This window comes from Pseudorca crassidens, chromosome 16 (genome assembly GCF_039906515.1).
Source record: "Pseudorca crassidens isolate mPseCra1 chromosome 16, mPseCra1.hap1, whole genome shotgun sequence".
Lineage (NCBI taxonomy): Eukaryota > Metazoa > Chordata > Mammalia > Artiodactyla > Delphinidae > Pseudorca > Pseudorca crassidens.
The window spans coordinates 27,164,228-27,185,438 of record NC_090311.1 but is presented as its reverse complement, the minus strand read 5'-3'; the positions used below and the strand labels follow the sequence as shown (position 1 = coordinate 27,185,438).

The 21,211-nt window shown below is 51.5% G+C and overlaps 1 long non-coding RNA gene across 1 annotated transcript in view; it reads left to right on the top strand.

Moving 5' to 3' along the window:
• LOC137208862 (uncharacterized) overlaps nucleotides 1–21,211 on the top strand; it is a 21,929-nt gene extending 718 nt beyond the window's left edge. The window contains exons 2-3 of the long non-coding RNA XR_010935790.1: nucleotides 15,992–16,139; nucleotides 20,683–21,211. This is a non-coding gene — a long non-coding RNA (uncharacterized lncRNA). The remainder of the gene's footprint in view (nucleotides 1–15,991; nucleotides 16,140–20,682) is intronic.

The window sequence follows — 21,211 nt, the reverse complement described above, 5'->3', positions numbered from 1 at the left end:
TCTTCCTGCCCTTCCCCCTCCCCTGTCCTCACTCCCTCTCCTACCCCTCTTCCTTTCTCTCGTCCTTCGCCCGCCCCCTCCCGCCCCCGCGGGGCAACGCCTCGGTGCGCCGGCTTGGCAGTTAGCCCGTTAGATCTCGTACTATTGATCCGCTTCTGAGCTGGAGCTGACAGCCCCCCTTCCCGGTCTCTCCTCGTCCCTATTCCCGGCGCCCCCCACGCCGCCCTCCCCAGCTCCAGGCGGTCCAGGCCTGCGCCTTGCCCCCACCTAAAGCCCCACGCGGCCGCGCCGAAGTCTCCCCCTCACGAAGGGCAAGAACAAATGTAATTAAAGCGACCGGCGAGGGGGGTGCGCCCCTACCGGCACGGGCTAGAGCCGAAGTCCCAGCGGCCCGCCCTCTGCTCGCCGCCTCCCTCCAGCCCCCGCGCTCCCCGCCCCCCGGAGCGGGCGCATTTGGGTTGAGCTGCGCCTGTCCTATAAATCCACATATAATTCTCGCCTTTCCTGTTCAGCTAAGGAAAATAAACGTGTAAGGCTGTTTCTGGGAGCCCAGCTCAGGGACCGCTCTAAATTCTCCTCTTATTGAGTCCGGGCTGGAAATCATTCAGGTCGGCGGCGCGCTCCCCGCCCCCCGCCTCGTCCCCAGCCTGCGCCCGCCGCGCACACGCACGCGCGCACACGGAAGGCAGGAGCCGGATATATAAATATCTCCAGCTCTCCCCATAGCCGGGCAGATTTATTCCGCTGCCAAGCCTGCAGAAAATTGACTTGTTCATGGAGGCGGCTATTGACACATCACCGGGGGGAGGGTTAGGGGAGAAAGCAGTGGAGCCGGCGCCCCTCCATTATACGTTAATGTAATCAGCAGTGTGCGAAATGACTGCGCGGAAAATAGCATCACTGACATTTATATTAGAGGATATTGATGGCAGGAGCTGTGACCGCATCACTCTGCCTCCCGTTTCCACGGATTGACACAGGAGCCTCTTGTTGGCTTCATCCACGCTCGCCTCCCCTCCCCCTCTCCTCCTCCCGCGTCCTCTCTCCTTCTCTCCACCCACTGTCTCTCCTCGCCTCACCCCCACCCTCCCAATTCACTCTTCCTGTCAATTATTTTCCAAATAATTCTTGAGCACCTACTGGGCGCCACGTGCAGGGTCTCTCCCGCGTGCCTCTCCCTAGGTTTCTCCCTCTCCTTCTCCCCCACCTTGTCCTTGCCCTCTCTCTCCCTTCTCCCTAGCTCTGCCTCCCGCTCCCCCTCCCCCTTCCTTGGCTCCGTGGCTGGACCGCTGCTGTCGCAGCAGATAGATAATTGAAAAATGGGCCTCACCTCTGCAGCCAGCAGGAGTGGTTCAGGCAGTTACGGCCGGGGTTACCTACTCCATCTCAGGCCCAGGCTCCAAAAGATATTCTGAGGAAATGGGATTTTACATGGATGTTTTATTCGGGCAGAGGCTTTAGTGTATATAAATACAGGCGAGGAGGCCTTGGCGGCAAGGATGAGTGAGGCGAGACAATCCCGCCCGGGGCCTGGAGGCTCAGGGGAGGCAGGCAGGCCATGTGCTCAGCTCTGGGTCCCAGACCTGGACATCAGTGCATTTCCTCCTCAGCATCTGAGACTAAAAGAGGTTAATTCCTATGAACAGCTCCTCAAAAGCTGCCTTGGGAATTTTAAAAGTGTGTGATTGTTGGCAGGACGATATACTGAGAAAAGAAGGAAATATACTGAAGAAGTTTGAGGACTGATTCTTTCAGTAAATATTTATTGAACCCTTAAATTGCGGGGTATTGTATTTGGGGCACAGGAGTAAGTTAGACATGCTGCTGCTTTCAGGGACAGTTTGGAGAATGACAACCTGGGGTTTCAGTTTAGGGACAAGGAAGGGGAAAGGTGGGAAAGTGGGTACAGAGATCACTTCTCTGATCATCTGATCATCTAAGAAGCCTGGATGAAGAAGCAGAAGGGAAGTGTGTCAAGTTGGAGGATGGGGGGGTCCTACCAACTCTCCAGTCTCTCTCCTGGGGCTGGTTAGCAGAGCTTCTAGGAACATTTTAGACAACTGTGGTCACCAAATCTATAGGCAAGTTCACATCCAAGATGTTCACAAGGAATCTGGTGAAAGTCTCTGGAGGGTTAACATGATAGATCGAGGACCAAGGTGAGGCCTTCCAGGTACAAGGTGTGAAGAGGGCCTGAGTGAGAAACCCTTTGGGAGAGGCCTAAATTGAAGGCACATGAGCAAGTGAGAGGCATCAGAAGACCAGGGAGGTGGGATGTGGGTGTAGGAAGGAGGGAGTAGATGCTTGGGGGCCTAGAATAAGGAATCCTCCGGTGTCTGAATGCCCGTCTTCACAGGAAGGCCTCCATTTCAGTCATGGGCAGGGTCTTTTCTGTGGCTTGTCTGATCTCTGATTAGAGTCTATGTGGTTGACAGCTATAGCCTGAATCATTTTTGTTTCTTGGAAGGAGAGCTCATGAGCCACCCATGATTGAAGGGCTGGTATTAAGGTGAGTATAACCAAGCTGAGTGCTCACCGAAGGGGCTGGGCCTCCTTCTGGGCTCAGAGCAGAGACGACAGCTGCCTTATCCCAGGCACATCACTGGGAACTGGACCAGTCCTCCCCCAGATTCCAAAGCCCCCCTTCTCCTCTGCCACATTGTTCTACTGTTACATCATAAGCCTGCAGGGGCAGGACAGGTGCTGGATAGATCATGGCCATCCCTCCAGCTGCCCCACACACATCCCAGGCACTTCCAGATGGCATCTGGGAGCTCCAATCCAGCTATAGGATGGGAGTACTCTGGGGTAACTGGACTTCCTGTCTGACCTCCATCAGCATCTTCCGTCTCTCCTATGGATTACATTCACTCTGACAGCCCAGTGGGGACAGACACCCTTCCCAGCTATCAGGGAGCCAGGCCACTCCCACTCACCTTAGTTACCTCCTCCTCACTTCTGCCCTCAGAGAACCACAGGAACTCATGTCTCCACTCCCCCAAATCTGTTCCTGGATTTGTCTTCCTTTCCCTGTGACTCATTTGACATGAGACTCTGTGACCTGAGATTCTGGTCTCACTGTAATCTAGGAACCCTTGAACAGGTTGGTGATGAGAACATGAGTATATGTGTGTGTGTGCATGCACCTGTGCTCAGTTGGGTGTTGCATGCCCAGGACACAGGGACATCATTCATGGAGCAGGACTTGGTCCCACTTTGCTTTCCAAATTAGGGAATTGACATCCAGAAGAAAAATGAAGGAGCAGCCAGGGAAGTAACTTCCCATAGCAGGAAGGATGGCTCTCAGTCCTCCATGCCTTATCAAACTGGGATTCTGGAAAGTCATTCCTCCAGGATCATCTGCTCAGTAAGCCTTCAGAGAGGACCCAGTGAAATGGGAGGCAGGGGATGAAGGTACTGGAAACAGCCATGTAAGGTTCAACCATTCATCGTGATTCAGAGCCTGTCCATTCCTTCTCCCTATGTGATAAATCAGCTGGAGATAGGGCTCAAAGGAGAATGGACGTTTGAAAGATAGAAAGCCTGTTTCTGGGGGGCAAAGGAAGCCATTAGGAGTTAGAAGAAGGAGGTCTGGCTGGAGAAGCCAGGTTTTACAGACGAGCACTTCCAGCCTTAGCAAGAAAGCCAGTGTTAGCTGTGTGACTATGGTGAGAGTCACCTAACCCCTCCAGAATTCAGACCTCTCCTTGGTTAAGAAAAAGGGGGGGTGTCTTTTCCAGCTCTAATTTCTGTGATTCTAAACTGTTGAGTGGGGACTTCCCTGGTGGTCCAATGGGTAAGACTCTGCGCTTCCAATGCAGGGGCCCCAGGTTCATTCCCTGGTCGGGGAAGTAGATCCCAGATGCATGCCGCAACTATGAGCCTGCGTGCTGCAACTAAAAGATCCCGCGTGCCGCAATGAAGACCCGGCACAGCCAAAACTAACTAAATAAATAAAATATTTTAACATTAAATAAATAAATAAACTGGTGAGTGAATATGTTTGGAGAGCCCAATCTGGAATGAAAGAAGGAATTTCACAGTTTGGGATTCAGAGTCTTCCAAATGGGATGAAGAAAGGTAATTGTGGGCCAGTGGGGTCTGAAATTGTTCTGAGAGCCCTCTGGAGGCTGGGAACCTGCTGGGGCCAGGACAAGCACAGAGCTGGAAAGCAGACCAGGCTGAGGCAGAGGGAGGGCAGGGATAGATCCAGAAGGCAGTGCCCCCTAAATTGTCTCAAGCTCAGACTCTCTGCTTAGAATCTGGCTGGTACAGCCCAGAGATGGTTTTTTTTTTTGGCTGTGTCGGGTTTTAGTGGTGGCAGGCATTGTTGGGCGCGGGGGCTCCAGAGAACACAGGCTCAGTAGCTGCTGCATGTGGGCTTAGTTGCCCCGCGGCATGTGGGATCTTAGTTTCCTGACCAGGGATGGAACCCGCATCCTCGGCATTGGAAGGCAGAATCTTAAACCTTGGGCCACCAGGGGAGTCCCCAGCCCAGAGACCTTGGGGAGAAAACCCAAGTGCCCTGGAAGCTGTCAATCAATCCAAATGACAGGAATCTGTGCACTCTTATGTTCTGTACTTTGGAAGGGAATGGGTTACTTTGCTTCTCCGGAGTTTCTTATAAAGTTTCCTAGTTGAGAAATGTTAGCATCACCTTAGTTACTAGGATGGCGAAGGGATCGGGGCGCCCCTAGTGGCAGAGCCTGGTGGTTGGCAACAGCAGCACCTCTTCAAGACGCTGCAGAGTGTGAAGCAACGGGAGAGAAGCAGTGGGGGGCACTGTGAGTAAAGAAGACACCACCACCCCCTCCCACCTTGACTGGGAAGAAACAAGACAGGTGACCGGGGAAGCTTTGCTGCAGAAAGCCGCCTTGGAAGATAATCCCCAGAGGTAAAAGACTAGAAACCCAGAGCACAGGAAGCTAGAAGCCCGCGGGCAGGGGAGGAGAGAGGAGGAGAGCAGAGGGAAGATATCCCTTTCCACGGATGTGCCTTGGCCCCTGCCCAGGCAAAGAGGGGCAGATTTTCTGTCTTGTCCAAGCCCCTGCATCTGCCACCTTGTTTACTTCATGCCTATTTATAGTTGCAGGCTCCAAGCCTGGCATTGGACTCTGCGATTTATATGACTATAAACCTCCAAAGGGCACTGAAAGCTGACAGGGCATGCATAAAGACAGGGGTAGGTTTCCCAAGGTCAAAATGGTCACCCTCCCACCCCTGCTGACCTTACACCCCACTAAAGGGCAAGAGGTCATAAGGCCAGGCTCTCAGGCAAAGACATGGGCGGAAAGCCATAGTCACCTCTTTGACTCTTCCTACCCTGAGCTGGTTCAGTTTAGGACTGCAAGCAAGTTAGAGAGGACCTGTTTGGTTTGACTTGGTTTTCTCTTTGGGAGGGGGTAGGGAAGCTCACTGTGGGAGGGTGGATCTCATCAGGGGATGATTGAATTTGGAGAGAGTGGATGAATCTAGCCTTCTGTGGGAGGAGAGAAAGGAGCCCACCTGCCCATCCTCTTAACGGCAGAAAGGAAGAAAAATCTGTACCTGGAGCACTCCTGGCCCCTGGCTGCCTTCTGGGGTTGCCTTTGGAGGCCTGGGCCAGCCCGCCTCTCACTTAGGACAGGGTATGCTGGTGTACCCAGAGCCTGGGCCTCCGATCACCGTGGGATTCTGCTAGAGCAGCTCATTGCCCAAAGCCTTCCCTTTAGAGGCAACCCCTCCTTACCCTCTGGCTGACGCTCTACTTCTTGTCCCTTTCTATTGCCTCATACCCTCCAGCCCCCCATTCTCACCCCATTGCTTCCCCCCAAAGTACCCCACACTGTGCCTGCCAGCCCTGCTCCCTCTGCTGACTATCCCCGTCTCCTGCTGTGCCCTCCCCCTCAAACCCTTTGCACTAGTCCCCACCCCATGATTTATCACATGAGCGTTAGGGTAAGTGGACCGTCATAGATCACAGGCCAAATGGGTGTGAACATGAAGGAGAGGAGAAACTCAGAAACCTTCTCCTTGACTATTTTTCTCATCAACCTCTAGTCTGCTGGACTAAATCTGAGGGCTTTTAGAGGGGAACTGCCTCTCTTAGAGCCCATGTGACCCATTGGCCACTTCTGGCCCTCCTTTGGCCTTCCCCGTGCCCCCCATCTTGGGTCTCAGCCCCCTCAGGACTGGAGTAAGCAGAGCTGGGGGCCAGGGGATGCCCAGCTGGGATCAATCTACCAGTGGTGGGAGGGTCACTGAAGGACAATGAACCATCAGTTAACATGGATTCCCTCCTGCCTGGGCCTGGTCTTGGTTTTGGCCTCAGAGAAGTATTGGGCTCTGGGTTAAGTAATACTTCAGGGAAAAGAAGAGGTCTCAGGGGGATGGGCCAATCCTCAGGCCCACTCCTCCCTCACCCTTTCCCACTGCAGCCCACAGGGGATGCAAATGAGTGAGCCAGGTCAAAGCCCTTTCCTCCTCTGAGGAGGGGAGGCAGGGAATGGAAAAGATTCCAGATTCCAGAGTCCCTTTCTTCTCACCTATTAGTCCACTTTTTCTCTCATGCCTTCTGTGGGGTGAGGGCGGGGGATTTGGGGGATGGAGTTCGGGGGAGAGGATGGTGTCTGAGGCCCAGAGGAGAAACCAGGGACCTAGGTAGGGGTGGGGTTCAGTCGAGAGGAGCCGGGAGGAGGGGCTGGGAAGAGGACAGGGCTGGTCCTCTTGCCCTCCCCCAGAGGGAGGCAGCAGAGGACCATGGGAGTTACTCCATCCAGCGATCAGCAGTTCAGTTTCTTTTGTGTCCTCTGTCCATCATGGACCCTATTCCAAGGGACTCACTTTGATGGAGTTGGTACACCTCCAGCCCCTGCCCCTCTGCTGGAGAGTGATTTGGGGAAGTCAGCCTGTTTTTGATTTGGCCCCCACAAGCCCCTCGATTCATTCGTGAGCAGGGACTCCTCTCCTTCATGTCTAGAGCTTAGAAAACATACTTTTGTCTGTTCCTCCAACTCCTCAACCTCCCCAGTCCCTACCTCCCCTTGGAGGCCATGATCCAGCCCTGAGCACCACCCTGAAGAGGCCCAGTCTATCTGAGGGAACTGCTCTGAGCCTCCTGGGCCATGACCAGCTGTTGGAGTCTGAGCCCATCTTCCCTAGGGAGTTTTGAATGAGGGTCAGGCCCACACAATCCTGAAGTCTCTTTTCTCCTACCCACATGTAGGTACTCACCAGGCCCACTTACCTGGGTATGAGGACCAAGTCTGGACCTGGAGATGCACAAGGGCAGCAGCTAGGTGGAGGAGATCTGAGGTGTGGCCTTGAGTGAGATGAAAGACCAAAGCCTCCTAGGCTGGAAACATTCCACTTCCTGCCAGCATGGCACCTTGTAGCCTGGTTGGAAGTGGGGGTGTGGGTGTGGGTAGGCAGAGCATAGGCAGGTGGGGAGGGTGCACAGTAGGGGCAAGGGGAGGGCGCTGATCAAGGAAACCAACATCTCAGTTGCTGGCAGCTCAAAGTTAGGAATCTAGAAGGAACCCAGAGGCTTCAAAGTTATACCCTGGGGCAGAGAGAACATCTCCTGAGGGGCCACCTAGGCATGCAGTAGAAGGAGCTAGAGAGAGAATGGCCTTGGTTTGAGGATGATCTTATCCAAAAGGAAGGTAAGACTGACCAGGTTTTCCAAGAAGAAAGAGGGCCAAAGAGTTCCCTTTGAACCCTTACTGAGGTATGAGTGGCTGAGAGAACTGAAGATCTGGACTCTGGGAAGCAGAGCTGGGATCCCAACAGAAAGGAGCCCACATGCTTGTAAACTAGTACAGCTACAGAGAGGCAGGTAGTGGAATGGCAGGATGGCGCTTGTCTCTCTCACCTAGTTTCCTGTTGTTGGTTTTAAGAAACCTGGGGCTCAGAACATCCAAGATGTAAGGCAGCAGGCACCTTACAGATCATCTAACCTACGCCCATTTTACAGATAGGGAAAGAGAGACTCAGGGGAAAGGGAGGCCCTAGCTCTGACTGTACCGCCATCTTCAGTCCTGCTTGGCCATCTTCCAGCTTAGTTCTCAGACCCCAAATAAACTTATCCTATGGAACCCAGGCTGTTCTGCCTCTCCATAGATTTGTTCCCAGATTAAGTGCCCCCTGCCCCACCCACCCTATTGCTGCTCTAGGTTTAGATCCCTCTGGGTCTGGCTGAGCAGGGAGCCCAGGTTGGGAAATCTCCCCTCTCTTTCCTATTCCAGACTGGAGTTTCTTCGGGGCTCCCTTTGCAACTTGACCTGTCACTGTCTTTCTATTAAAATCTCTTTCCCACTCTGCCTCTGCCTCTGCCTCTCCCTCTTTCTCTCTTATCCAACCCTCCCCCACCCACCACCTGTCCCTCCTCTAGATAGAGCCCCTGAACTGCTGAGATGAATCTCTGAAGCTTGTGGTTCTGGCCTGTGTTCCTGGTAATTGAGTTGTGCTCCCTGGTCATGACAGGGGAGGGGGGGAGTGGCTGCCTGTGGTCCAGGCCTCCGCCCTGCCCGCCTGGCGGGCCATCTTAGCCCACCCCACTGTAATCCAGCGGAGAGGGTGAGCAGGAGAGAGGTGGTGATGCTTCCTCTTCCCTAGTCCGCCTTCTCCAGCTCTCTGTCTCCCCCTCTCCCCCTCCCCGCTTCATCTCCGGCACAAATCACATGGTGACAGCCCCATCCAACCTTTGGGGAAGGGTTTGTAAATGTGTCTTCCTTAGCTCTGATCTCCAAATTGTTCCTTTTATTGCATTTGTCACGGTGAAGATTAAAGTCCCTGGGTGGCCTGTACCACAAATCACAGAGTCTGCTCAGGGAGCAACCGCAGGTTGGGAACCAATGGAGGGGTCTGAGCCCTGTTACCGTGTGTGTGTGTGTGTGTGTGTGTGTGTGTGTGTGTGTGTGTACACGCGCACTCACAAGCACACACTCCTATCTGTGCTGTGGACTTGTACCCAGGAATAGGAAGATGTGCCCTTGTTATTGTCATTCTGAGCTGTTGGCCCCCTTTATAGCACAGTTTGTTACCTCTTCCTCCAGGCTGTCTTCTGGGATCACTCTGCCCATTCCATGGTGGGCATTGCTGTCTCCACTGATCTCTCCTTTATCTTCCATTAGGCAGGAGGAGAAGCTGTGTTCACATCACAGATATTTCAGAATATCGCTCTGGATCTCTGGCTGCATCAATCGCTAGATCCTATCCTGGGAACACTCTGAATGGGTCAAGGGCAGCTCGGCCCAAAGCCCTCAAACAACCCGCATCCAGGCCTCCGAAAAACAGCTGACCTTACCCTGCCCTAGCACCCCTAGACTCTGACTTTTTTCTCATCCTGGAACATAACTTGGTACAGAGGGGGCACAGCTGAGACAGAGGAGACACAGCTGAGGGACCCAGAGGACAAAAGCTCCCTTGTACACATGCACTGAAAAACAGTCCGTTTCCTTCCCCCTTACGAGGTAGGCTTCCTGCCTGTCCCTCATGCACATTCATAACATTCAAATTTATGCCGTAATCTCCGCCACTCCATATGTATGAGCCTTTGATGGGTGTTTGGGTTTATGGGATGCACCCAGCCCTCCGTTCCATCGCCCGCCCACCGCCTCCAACCACTGCAAAGACACTTGTACATAATTGACATCGGCAGATTCTTTCATTATACAAGATTTAGCATCTGCTTGGGGATTGCTCGCTCCTCATTCACTATAGATGACTTTTCCCTGCCTTTCCTATTATCAATTCAAATTAGCCCCATTTCCACACCAACCATTGCAGCGTTTACACTTGACAGTGAGGAAACAGGGAGGCTGTAATGGGCTCCTCAATTATTTAGGCCCAGTTAGGCCAGGACCCAGAAAGCCTCAATAAGGGGGTGTGTGGAGGTGTGGTCATCATAGTGGGGAGATTAGGGTTGCCACTACTTGGTCTTTGTTTGGCCTTTTTACAGCCCTGCACCCTCACTTCCCACCCTGGGGAACCCTTCCTCTCCCATCTGGGTTTCTAAGGGGTGAGGTAGTCCCTTCCTGCCCCTGCACTCAGCAACAGCTTTTCGCCCTCCACCCCACCTTTCCCATCCCCCCCCCCGCATCCTGTATTTGCTCCACATGTGTACCTAATGGGCTACCAGCATAAACCAAAGAAGAGGTCATTAGCAGCGGCCAAGCTGACCCCCTCCCCTTAGGATGTTTGTCTTCAACTGAATTTCTGGGAAGATTTGAGGTGATGGGCTAGGAGTTCAGAGATAGTGGCCGAAAAAAGAGACAGACATCAGGGAAAGACATTGAAATCATGCTGTGGAGCCCTAAGAAGAGAGAGGAACACAGACCCAGAAATGGAGAGACGTGTGAGAGCCTAACGCAGCTGACAGAGATGCCGCTGGAGCTTGGGGAGAAGTCACAGGGAAGCAAAAGGCTTGGGCGAGGCCCTTTCTCAGATCACGCTGGCTGTGCAGAGCTGTAATTAGGTCAGTGCTGCCCCCGCACTGGCCTGACTAGCCCAGGCCCGGTCTCCTGTAATAACTCTTGGGCCATTCAGGTGGCTATTCAGGAAGCATGGGCCCCCCTGAGCCCACTAAATGTCCCAAGTACAAGGCAGAATCTCCAAGTCAGCGTGGCGCCGGGCCTAGGTCCTGATTCCAGTCAACCCATCTCAAGGGGGGCCCTCCCTCACCCCTCTCCTTGGTCCCTCCCCTTTCTCTCTAGCCCTCCAGCCCCTCCGCTTCGCCAGCCCAGATCGGTTTCCTAGTGCAGTCGTGGGGGGAGGTGGCAGGCAGGGTCTGAGAGGCTCTGGGATTAGAGGTGTCTTTTCCATGCTCGGCTTCTTCGGAATCAAAGAATTCCTCTGTCTGATTGGATTTACCCTAAGTCACGGACGTGTGGGACCTTCTTTCCCTCAGCAACAGCTGGAAACAGCCCTAAATATGATTAATTAACGCTGTAAAAAGCTCTGGACACAATTAAGATTTATGTGTGTGTGTGTGTTGAATGGGGACAGTAGTTGGGGGAGGCGGGTGGATTACCAACTACCTCTAGGGCCCTCCAAGGAGAATAGAGTGACATTTCCTCAGAGACATTCCTTTGACATCCATTTCAGGGGTCATTTTATCCAGCCTCCAGCTTTTGAGCAGATTAGCCCTGTCCTCTGTCTCAGGTATACTGGGTGATTTCTGCTTTATTCCTTGATAAGGGGCACAGTTTCTGGGGCAGGTGCCTCATCTCTCTTTCCTTTATCACAAGCAGAATGTTCTCTGCCAAACCTCAATTCCTCTTGCTGGGTCATTCTAGGGATCAGGGACATATGCACAAATCCCAACATAGCTGCACAGACACAAGCCCAAAAGGATGTAAAATGGGAACCTCAGAGGAAGCTGGATAAATGAGCTGCCAGCCAAGCTTCCTGCCCTTGGAGGTATCTCGCTTTCATCCTCAAAGACTCATGCCTCCAAGACAAGATAGAGGTCATCTCTTTGGACTTCCCCCTGCATCTCTAAGATGACAAAACCTTATTCGATGGGTCCTCTCCTGCCTCCTGTGTGATTTGGGTAATCATTCCCTAAGATGTGGACATCCCAGCTTTGATAAGATGCTGGTGATGACCAATGTTATTTATAATCCTGAAAGGGAAGGAGACAGGAGCACAGACAATTCCCAACAGTGAATCATATGAAAATCAGTTCTCAAGAATCTTTGAAAGAGCCCTTGATTTTAATTTATTTTCTTTATTACAACTGATTGATCTTCTGTTTTTCTGAGATGACTGAGCCTAGGAAGAGGTTGCCTAGGTTCTAGCACTAATGGCCAAAGATGGAATGGACCAGAGGAGCTTGGAAAATTCTCAGGCTTCACATCCCCTCAGGATCCTTCTAGAGTTAATGGCCTGAGTGCCTGAGGCCTCTGCTTTATGGCTTAGTCCCCAGGGGAGGGACCCAGGCAGGCTTAGGGCTGCTGAATGGTCCTTGGGAGAGGGCCATAACACATCCTGATGGAGTTTATGACAGGCAGGGACCTAAACCACTGGGACTGTAGTTTGACTTCCTGATATCAATGCCAAGGAGTATGTGGATACTGCTTGTCAATCCCCTACCCCAGTACAGGCTTCTTGTGAGGGTCAAAAGCAAGAGGGGCATTCCAGGGGCCCCAGATGCATGTGTGTTGGCTCTACCATATGGGTCAACTGTGTGGAATGCTCCCCTACCATTTCCATTTACACTCTTTGGGCTCTACCCTGGGTATCACCACCAGGGAGAGAGGGGAGTGGGTGTGACGATGTGAGCAGCAGACTTGGGTCCCAGTGGGCAAACAAGGAAGAGGAGGCAGGGGGTGGGAGGTTGGCAAGAGGTGGGCAGGAAGGCAAGCTGGGGATGAGCAGCTCCTCTGTGGGTGTCCTATGCTCTGCTCCTTTGGGTCTGATATTGGTGTAGACACAGATTGCTCCATGCATCTTTGTAGGTCAGTGTGTCTTTGCACGTGTTATATCTCTACTCTGTGTCAGTACTTTGTGACCCTATGGCTAGGGATAGGTGTGCCACCAGAAAGATCAAGAAACTAGGGAGTTACCCAGTAGACCCAAATCAGGCCCACCTGGGTCTTTGGTTTGCTGAGCACAGTATTTAAAATAAGCAAACAAACATGAAATTGAATGCCTTTAGGAGAAGTAGTGCTTTTGAGCCGCAGACCCCACCACTCCCTATTGCCTTTCACTGGTGGTGTCACATTTTTATAATCTGCCTGGTACTGCAGTCTTGAGTCTGTGACCTCTTGAAAAGAAGGAGATATGCTACTATTTCCCCATGAATTGTCTCCTGAATAATTAGTTTCCTTCAGAGACAAAGGCTGGAGTCCAACCACCAGACTCCCTGGGAATGAGGGGTACTGGGAACCACTTTTTTTTTTTTTTTTTGCAGATTCAGGAACACCTGTTTTGAGGGAAGGAAACAAGTCCCATCTTTCTATGAGAGAGAGGTTCAAGATCATACAGATGCAACTGGAACCCAGGCTGCCTCAGTGGGACTCTTTGCACACTGCCTCTTCCCTTTACTAAGTCAGTTCTGAGCTGAGGATGAGATATGAGAGAGGCAGAGGGAGAACAAACTCAGAGACACTGAGGGATTCACTAATTTCAAGCTGGTGTGTCCTGGACATGAGCCCCTGCCAGAGGATGGAGAGGGGTTTGGGCTGACACCCTGATGGGATGGCTATTGGGCAGACTGGTTGCTCAAACAGCCCATTCTGTAGCCACACAAGAAGGTAGAGCCCTTCCTGTCCAGTTTCATATCACTACCCTGCTCCGTCGTCCATCTTCCTGGGAGAAAGGGAAACTTGGGAGCCCAAAGGAAGGTAGACTCTATTTTGTTCTCAAAGCTTAGAAGAGGTACCTGGGAATATGTGAGGCTTGATTTGGGGCTTGGATTAGGACTTGTTCTTTGTTCCTGCTCCACCTTTGCAATCAGCCTTTCAGAACTCTCAATGGATCCTGTAGGGTAAGGCCCCTGGGGGGACCATAGTAGGATCAGATCCTCCATTCAGCCAGCAGCTTCCAGGGTAGGAATCCTGATACAAGCCTTTAATTTGACTTCCAAGAAGCCTAGGATAGAGATGAGAAGGGACTAAAGGGTGCTTATGTAAGGGGGCTGGTATTTTGTAGTTATCATTTATTGAGTGTTTATTTTGTGCCAGATAGTGGACTGGATAGTATTTTACATACTATATCTCATGAATTTTACCTACTATATCTCAATCATCCTCTGAGGAAGGTACTACTTACTATATCCTAGTGCTCAGATAAAGGAAATTGAAGGTCTAGGAAGTTAAAAGCCACGCAGTTTTTAAAAAAATTTATTATTTTTTTTGTTTTTGGCTGTGTTGGGTTTTCGTTGCTGCACGTGAGCTTTCTCTAATTCCGGCGAGCGGGCGCTACTCTTCCTTGCGGCGCGCGGGTTTCTCATTGCAGTGGCTTCTCTTGTTGTGGAGCGCGGGCTTCAGTAGTTGTGGCACGCGGGCTCAGTAGTTAAGGCTCGCAGGCTCTAGGGCGCAGGCTCAGTAGTTGTGGCACATGGGCTTAGTTTCTCCGCGTCATGTGAGATCTTCCTGGACCATGGCTCGAACCGCTGTCTCCTGCATTGGCGGCAGATTCTTAACCACTGCGCCACCAGGCTAGTCCCCACACGGCTATTAAGTGGTGAATCTGATTAAATTTGAATTTCAAAGAAACAATAGTTTATTTTAGCATAAGTATGTCCCAAATATCCCAAATACCCAAAAAAGCATGGGTATACTTAATGCTAAATGTGTTGTGTATCTGAATTCAGATTTAACTGAGCATCCTGCATTTTCTCTGGCAGCTCTAGGGTGGGGCCCTGCTTTCTGTCCCAGAAAGCCCTGAGGGAAATAGGCCTCAAGTAAAGTCTGTTGAGTCTGAGCTCAACAGACTGCTCAGGCTGCAGTGACATCCCTTTTCTCTCTTCCTGATAGTGGCTGAAGCCTCCCAGAGCAGTCGGGGCTTGGAGTCTGGGCTCACCTACCCCCTCCCCCCTCCCCCCCGGCTCTGCGCTGGAGGAGTGACAGGTCCCACCCCTTCACCAATCAGTAGGGATAGGCTGCTCAATAGGCAGCGGCAGGCCACAGGTGGGGCGCAAGCACAGCAGGGACCCCTGAAAGAAATTTAAAATTAAAGAAAAAATTTTCAAGAACTGTGAGATGGCAACAAAGCGACTAAGCAGTCATCATGGGAAAAATTAAAACTTCCTGACATTAGTTGTGCGGTTTAGCACTGAATTTTTTTTTTTTTTTTTCCGGTACACGGGCCTCTCACCGCTATGGCCTCTCCCGCTGCGGAGCACAGGCTCCGGACGCACAGGCCCAGCGGCCATGGCCCACGGGCCCAACCGCTCCGCGGCATGTGGGATCCTCCCGGACCGGGGCACGAACCCGCGTCCCGTGCTTCGGCAGGCGGACTCCCAACCACTGCGCCACCAGGGAAGCCCAGCACTGAATTTTATACATTGGGGGTGGGGTGGGGTGGAGTCAGTTGGAGAATCTGTCAAGGTTTCCAGTCTCTGAAGGTCTAGCCCAGCCCGCCCTCCAGGGCGGGCCTAGCTCTGGGCCGGCCTGGAGGGTGGAAGATGGTGGAAACTACTCGTTGCCCCCATCCCCAGGCTCTCGCGCCCGCTCTCCCCCAACCAAACGTCAGGCCTCGGTCTGGGTCCAGGCCTTGATCCTGCCCGAGCTGCCACTCCCTCCTCTGCAGCTCCGCGCGGCTCCACCCCGGGCTCCATCGCCTGCTCCAGCGCTTGCTCAGGCGTCAGTTCGCTTTCGGGCTCCGGTTCCCACTCCCGGCACAGCTTGCTCAGCTTGCTCGGGGCGTCTCCCTACTGAAGAATTATGTTGCATGGAGCAGCCGCCACCATCTTGAACTGGCAGTGAACTTTGCTTTCTACATATAAATACAGATAGCAATCACACCCCAATCAGCTCTGAGGCTTCAGGGCATCATCTCAGCAACTCTAACTTTCCCATTACGATAATGTGATTTTCACTCAGTCTATAATATCACCAGCCATGAATAAAGCAACTGGCTCTTTCTGTCTCTCTCCTCCCTCCCCTCTTTTACTGCCTCTCTCCCACCCTCCTCAGTCTTTTTTCTTTTCCTCCCTCACTCCCTCCTCTTCTGTCTCTCTCTGCAACCCCTCCTGGGGTCAGCCTCCATCTCTATCTCTGCATCTCTGAGCATCTCAGCCTTCCTCTCCCAGTCTCTCTCTCTCTCCCTCCCTCCTCCTCTGGGACTCACCTTCCCTAAATACTAAAGACAGGGATTTGCAGTGCCCCGAGGGCTCAGTTAAGTTCTGTTCCCCAGCTCTGCCCTCATCTGCCTTTGCCTGAAGGTGAGAAACTCTGTGGGGTTGGAGGTGGCAGGGCAGCCTGCAAGGCTTTGGGGAGGGTGAAGAGATGGGGAGGGGAGGCCAGGAGTTGGCTGTTTGCCTCCCCTCTTTCTCTTTCCTTAGGTAACAGGATGGCTCTCTGCAAGGATTCCCATCAGGAACTTAAGGATCCAGCAAGGAGAGCTGAAAACTGCCTTCTTAGGAGAGGTCCTGGAGGTTTTCTGGATATTGGAGGCCCCAAACCCAATCAGATTCCAAGTGCCAGACTATTGTGAGTAGATGCAACTGGTGAGAGGGTGCTCTGGAGAGACCTGGGGAAAAGGAGGAGCTGGCCCAACCTTCTAGGGCTACTTCTGAGTACACTGGGTTGTGAACTTGGCAGAGCTATCCAGGCTGGAGCTGCCTTTGCCAGGACATGGCTTAAAAGTCCACTGACAGCCTTTATCAAGGTGTCAGCCCCCACGTCAGAGCTCCTTGAAAGGCCTTCTCTTGCCTTCGTGGGTATTCTCTAAGATGGTGGTGGTGCTGGTGGAGAGATTGTCTATGCTGGTTGTTCATTTATTTATTTATTTATTCCCCCTGGGTTTGTATTCCAGTTCTTTCACCTACTAGCTTTGAGGCTGTGGACAATGCTCTTAACTTCTTTAAGCTTCAGGGACCTCATCTATAAAATGGGAATAATAATAGTACCTATCTAGTGAACAAAATAATGTATATAAAGTGCTTAACACCGTGTTTGGCACATTGTTCAATAAATGTTAGCCATTATTATTACTATCGGCAAATATTGAATAATCACCTGCCATATATATTAAGCAGTACACCATGGAGATTATAAGCCTGGGTTTTTGGAGTCAGATTGAGTTTGGGTCCTAGCTTAGCCACCTTTCCAAGGCTTAATGACCTTGGAAAAGTCACTTAGCCTCTCTGAGACTCAGTTTCCTCACCTATAACAGCAATAATAATTATCCTTACTTATAGTATTGTTGTGGGGGTTACTCAGGCTAAGATAGTGCTGGCACAGTGCTGACGTATGGTAAGGGCTCTAGAAATATTAGCAATTAAGGGTCGGGCATGGCAGATCCCGCCATGAATGAAGCACACACTGCCCTGGGTGTCCTGGGGTTATTCCCTGGGCTCTGACTCTTTCTATTGTTCTGGACCACTGATGGCCTTGACCTTTCACTTCTGTCTAGGGTGGGGGCTTGCTTTAATTTCTCTGGCTGTAAAACGTGGGCTTGCACCTTTTCAGCTGCCCACCTAGCTGAAAAGGGGTGGGACTAGGATTCCTGCTTAGCCCCTTCCCTGGGTAAGAGTGGTGAGAGAAGCTGGCTTTTGAATGCGCTGTCTTAGGCAAAGGTGACAGTGTCCAGAAGGCGACTCTCGAATGTGCTCCCTAAGGCAGGGGTGACAAATTAGAATCAGACATCTGCATTCTGTCCATTGCTGTGTTTCTAAGCGCTTATGGGTTGGTCTGTTCGTTTGCTTGCTTGCTTTTAGTTTTCCTTGGTTTCCCTCTGAAGATTCCTTTGGAGGTATTTCCAACCTAATCTCAGATGAAAGAAGGGAAAGAAGACTCTACTAACCTCAGTTGGGCCATGAAGGCCAGACAATCAGAGCTTCCAGCCCTGGGGCCTGGAGAGGCAGACCCAGAGGAGGAACCTAGGGGCACGGTTTCTGGCCAGTGGTTTATTTGGGTCTCTTTGCTCATACCTAGCCTCTCTGCTTGGCTCCAGGAGAAAGGAAGCTACCCTTCAAAATCCAGAGCCATAAGCCTAAGCACTCCTAAGTGCTTTAGCCCGTGGAACTTAGAGTCCGCTCTCCTCCCTCCTCACGCTTCTTCTCAAAGGCAAATAAGACATGGTCCGATTCTTCCAGATGCCACAGTCCAGTGGGGGAGTCCGGCATGAAAACAAAGAAGTAAAATAGAGTGAGAGACAACATAATAGAGACAATTACAGGGTGCAGTGAAGACAAAAAAAAACCAGTGGTCAGTTCAACCTGAGGTAACATTCAGGTAACACTTCCTAGAGGAACTGGTGCTTCAGCTAGTTTGTAAATGTGGGCAAAATGGGAGGGGGAAGAGAAGGAAGGGCATGTAAGGTGGGGGAACAGCATATGCAAAAGCCTTGAGGCATCAAACAGCCTGGCACATTTGGAGAACTGCTGTACAGAAGGTGGGGTAGAGAGGTCACTTTGGGGGAGGCCAGGGGAAGGGGACAGATAGTAAAGGGCCCATGCGAAGTTGTGCTTTTATCCGGAAGGGCATTAGCAGTGGAATGATTTGCATTTCAGAAAGATAGCTCTGAGGATGATGAAGAGAAGGGGAGAAGGATGCAGCCAAAAATGCTGGAGGCTGGGAGACCAGTGAGGAGGCCCTTACAATTGTGCAGGCAAGAGACAAAGAGGACCTGAGCTGTGACAGTGGTGGTGGGGGTCCTGAGGAGTGAGACTGGGGAGAGCCTTACAAGGCAATTGACAGGATTTTGTACCTGGTTGGATGAGGGAAGTGATGAGGGAGAGGATTCCTGGATAACCGCCTTGGGTGAATGGTTGGAAGTGACAGAGATGGGGAACAGAGGAGTGGAATGGGTTTGGGGACAGTGCAGAATACTGAGTTCTGATTGGGACTTGTACTTGGGAAACCTAGAGTACATCTCAGTAAAGATACCCAGGAGGTTAAGAGACTATTAAGAACAAGTTTACCTCCATACATTTGGAAACTAAGATGTGTAGTAGGGAGTTGGAAATATGTGTGTGTGAGAGAAGTCTTGTCAGGGTATATGGATTTGAGGGTCACCAGCATATGAATGGTAATTACAGCCATGGGAAGGAGGTCAATTACTTGGGAAAGACACATGAGGAGAGGGACTTCCCTGGTGGTCCAGTGGTTAAAAATCCACCTTCCATTGCAGGGGACGCGGGTTCGATCCCTGGCTGGGGAACTAAGATCCCACATGCCGCGGGGCAACTAAGCCCGTGCGCTGCAACTACTAAGCCTGCACGCTCTGCTGCAACTAGAGAGAAGCCTGTGCACTGCAACAAAGAGCCTGCACGCAGCAACTAAGACCCAGTGCAGCCAAATTAATTAATTAGTTAATTTTTTTAAAAAGCTGTGATGTTAAACAATTGCAGGTGATTATTAAAAAAAAGAAAGACACGTGAGGAGAGAAGAAGGCCAAGAATAGAGTCCTAGGGAGTATCAACACTTAGAGGAGTGGTTTTCAGCCTTGGCAGCACATTTCGATGAGCCAGGGAACTTGAAAAACACTAGTGTCTGAGCCCCACCCCAGACCAACTAGATCTGAATCTCTGGAAATGAGCTGTAAAAGTTCCTCAGGTGATTCTAAAATGAAGTTGGGGCTGAGAACCAATGACTCAGAGGGAGGGCAGAGGAACAGGGCTAGCAAAGAAGGCCGAGAAGGAATGTTCAGGAAGATAGGAAGAATTTCAAGGAGGGAGAATTCCAAAGCATCAAATGATGCAGAATAGCAACGGTTGAACCCTACCCAGCACTTACGCTATGTTGGGGACTTTACATGAACTCACTGAATCCTCCCAGAGACTCGATGAGGCAGGTCCTATTATTATCATTGCCATTTTAAAGATAAGTAAACCGAGGCACAGGGATATTAAGTACTTGCCCAAAGTCACATAACTAGTAACCAGAAACCAGGATTCAAGCCCAGGCAGGTGACTACCTGAGTCTGTGCTCCTAACTGCTCTGCTAGACCACCTCTTTTGCAGAGGGCTGAGTGAGGTGAGCACTGCCCGTGACTTTAGCAGTTAGCTGGTCCGTACAGCCTTCAAAGGGGGCCAGCTGTTATCTTCTCTCTTCCCTTCTTTCTGTCTCTTTCTCTTTTTTCTCTCGTCCTTTGTTACTAAGGCAGCTGCCTCTCTCCTCTCTGGCCTTCCTCTGGCTGATGGGCCAGGTGGAGCTGGTTCTCCTCCCTCTTGGTGAGACCACATGTTCTGCCCCTTACCGGGTGGCCACAACTGTGAGCACATGGCCGGTAGCCTCTTCATTCATCAGGCTGAGCTGAGCATCCTTTTATGTCTCCACAGTCTGGAAGGGAGTGGGGAGTTGGGGTGATGCAGAAGAAATAGAGGCTCTTATCATCCTGGGAAGTAAGTCTTCCCGGGAAGTTGATGCCAAGATAGACCCTGAGGAGGCCAAGATAGACCCTGAGGAGGAAAGAGACTGGAATCCACGTTCACATGGAGGGGATGTGAGCCTAATTAGACACCTGGGACGCCCCTGTGCGCAGCTCCTGCCTGACTTCACCAGGCCCGGAAGCAGTGGTTCTTAACCAGTCTGTATGTTAGAATTTTAAAATATACCACAAGGACCACCTTCAGAACAACTGGATCAGAATCTCCGGGGGTAGGGCTCAGGCATTGATGGGTTTTAAAAACTCCCCAGGGGATTTTAAAGTAGCCAGAGTTGAGAAACACAACCTCAAGAAAAGAGGTCTGGATAAGTATGAAAAGACTCTGTTTCTAACCTTCACTTTATCATTTCCTAGCTGGTGGGCTTGGGCAGCCCATCGGACCTCTTTGAGCAGCCCATCGAACCTCTTTGAGCCTCAGTTTTCTTATATCTGTAAAATGGGGATAGTAACCTTGACCCTGCCTACTTTATACAAGTTGTTATGATGCTCAGGTAGACTGTTAAATGTGGTATATTTTGTTAACTATATAGGGCACTATATAAAAGTAAGGTGGAATTAACCTATACAGACACTAAAATACAAATAAGCACACAAGGGACTTCCCTGGTGGCACAGTGGTTAAGAATCTGCCTGCCAACACAGGGGACATGGGTTCGAGCCCTGGTCCAGGAAGATCCCACATGCCGCGGAGCAACTAAGCCCGTGCGCCACAACCACTGAAGCCCACGCGCCTAGAGCCCATACTCCGCAACAAGAGAAGCCACCACAATGAGAAGCCCGCACACCACAAAGAAGACTAGCCCCCGCTCGCCGCAACTAGAGAAAGCCCACACGCAGCAATGAAGACCCAATGCAGCCAAAAATAAATAAATAAATAAATAAAAAACAAAAACAATGGGTATCCCTGGTGGCGCCTGCCAATGCAGGGGACATGGGTTCAAGCCCTGGTCCAGGAAGATACCACATGACGCAGAGCAACTAAGCCCATGCGCCACAACTACTGAGCTTGCGCTCTAGCGCCCGCGAGCCACAACTACTGAAGCCCGCATGCCTAGAGCCCATGCTCCGCAACAAGAGAAGCCATCGCAATGAGAAGCCCACGCACTGCAACAAATAGACCCCACTCGCTGCAACTAGAGCAAGCCTGCACGCAGCAACGAAGACCCAACGC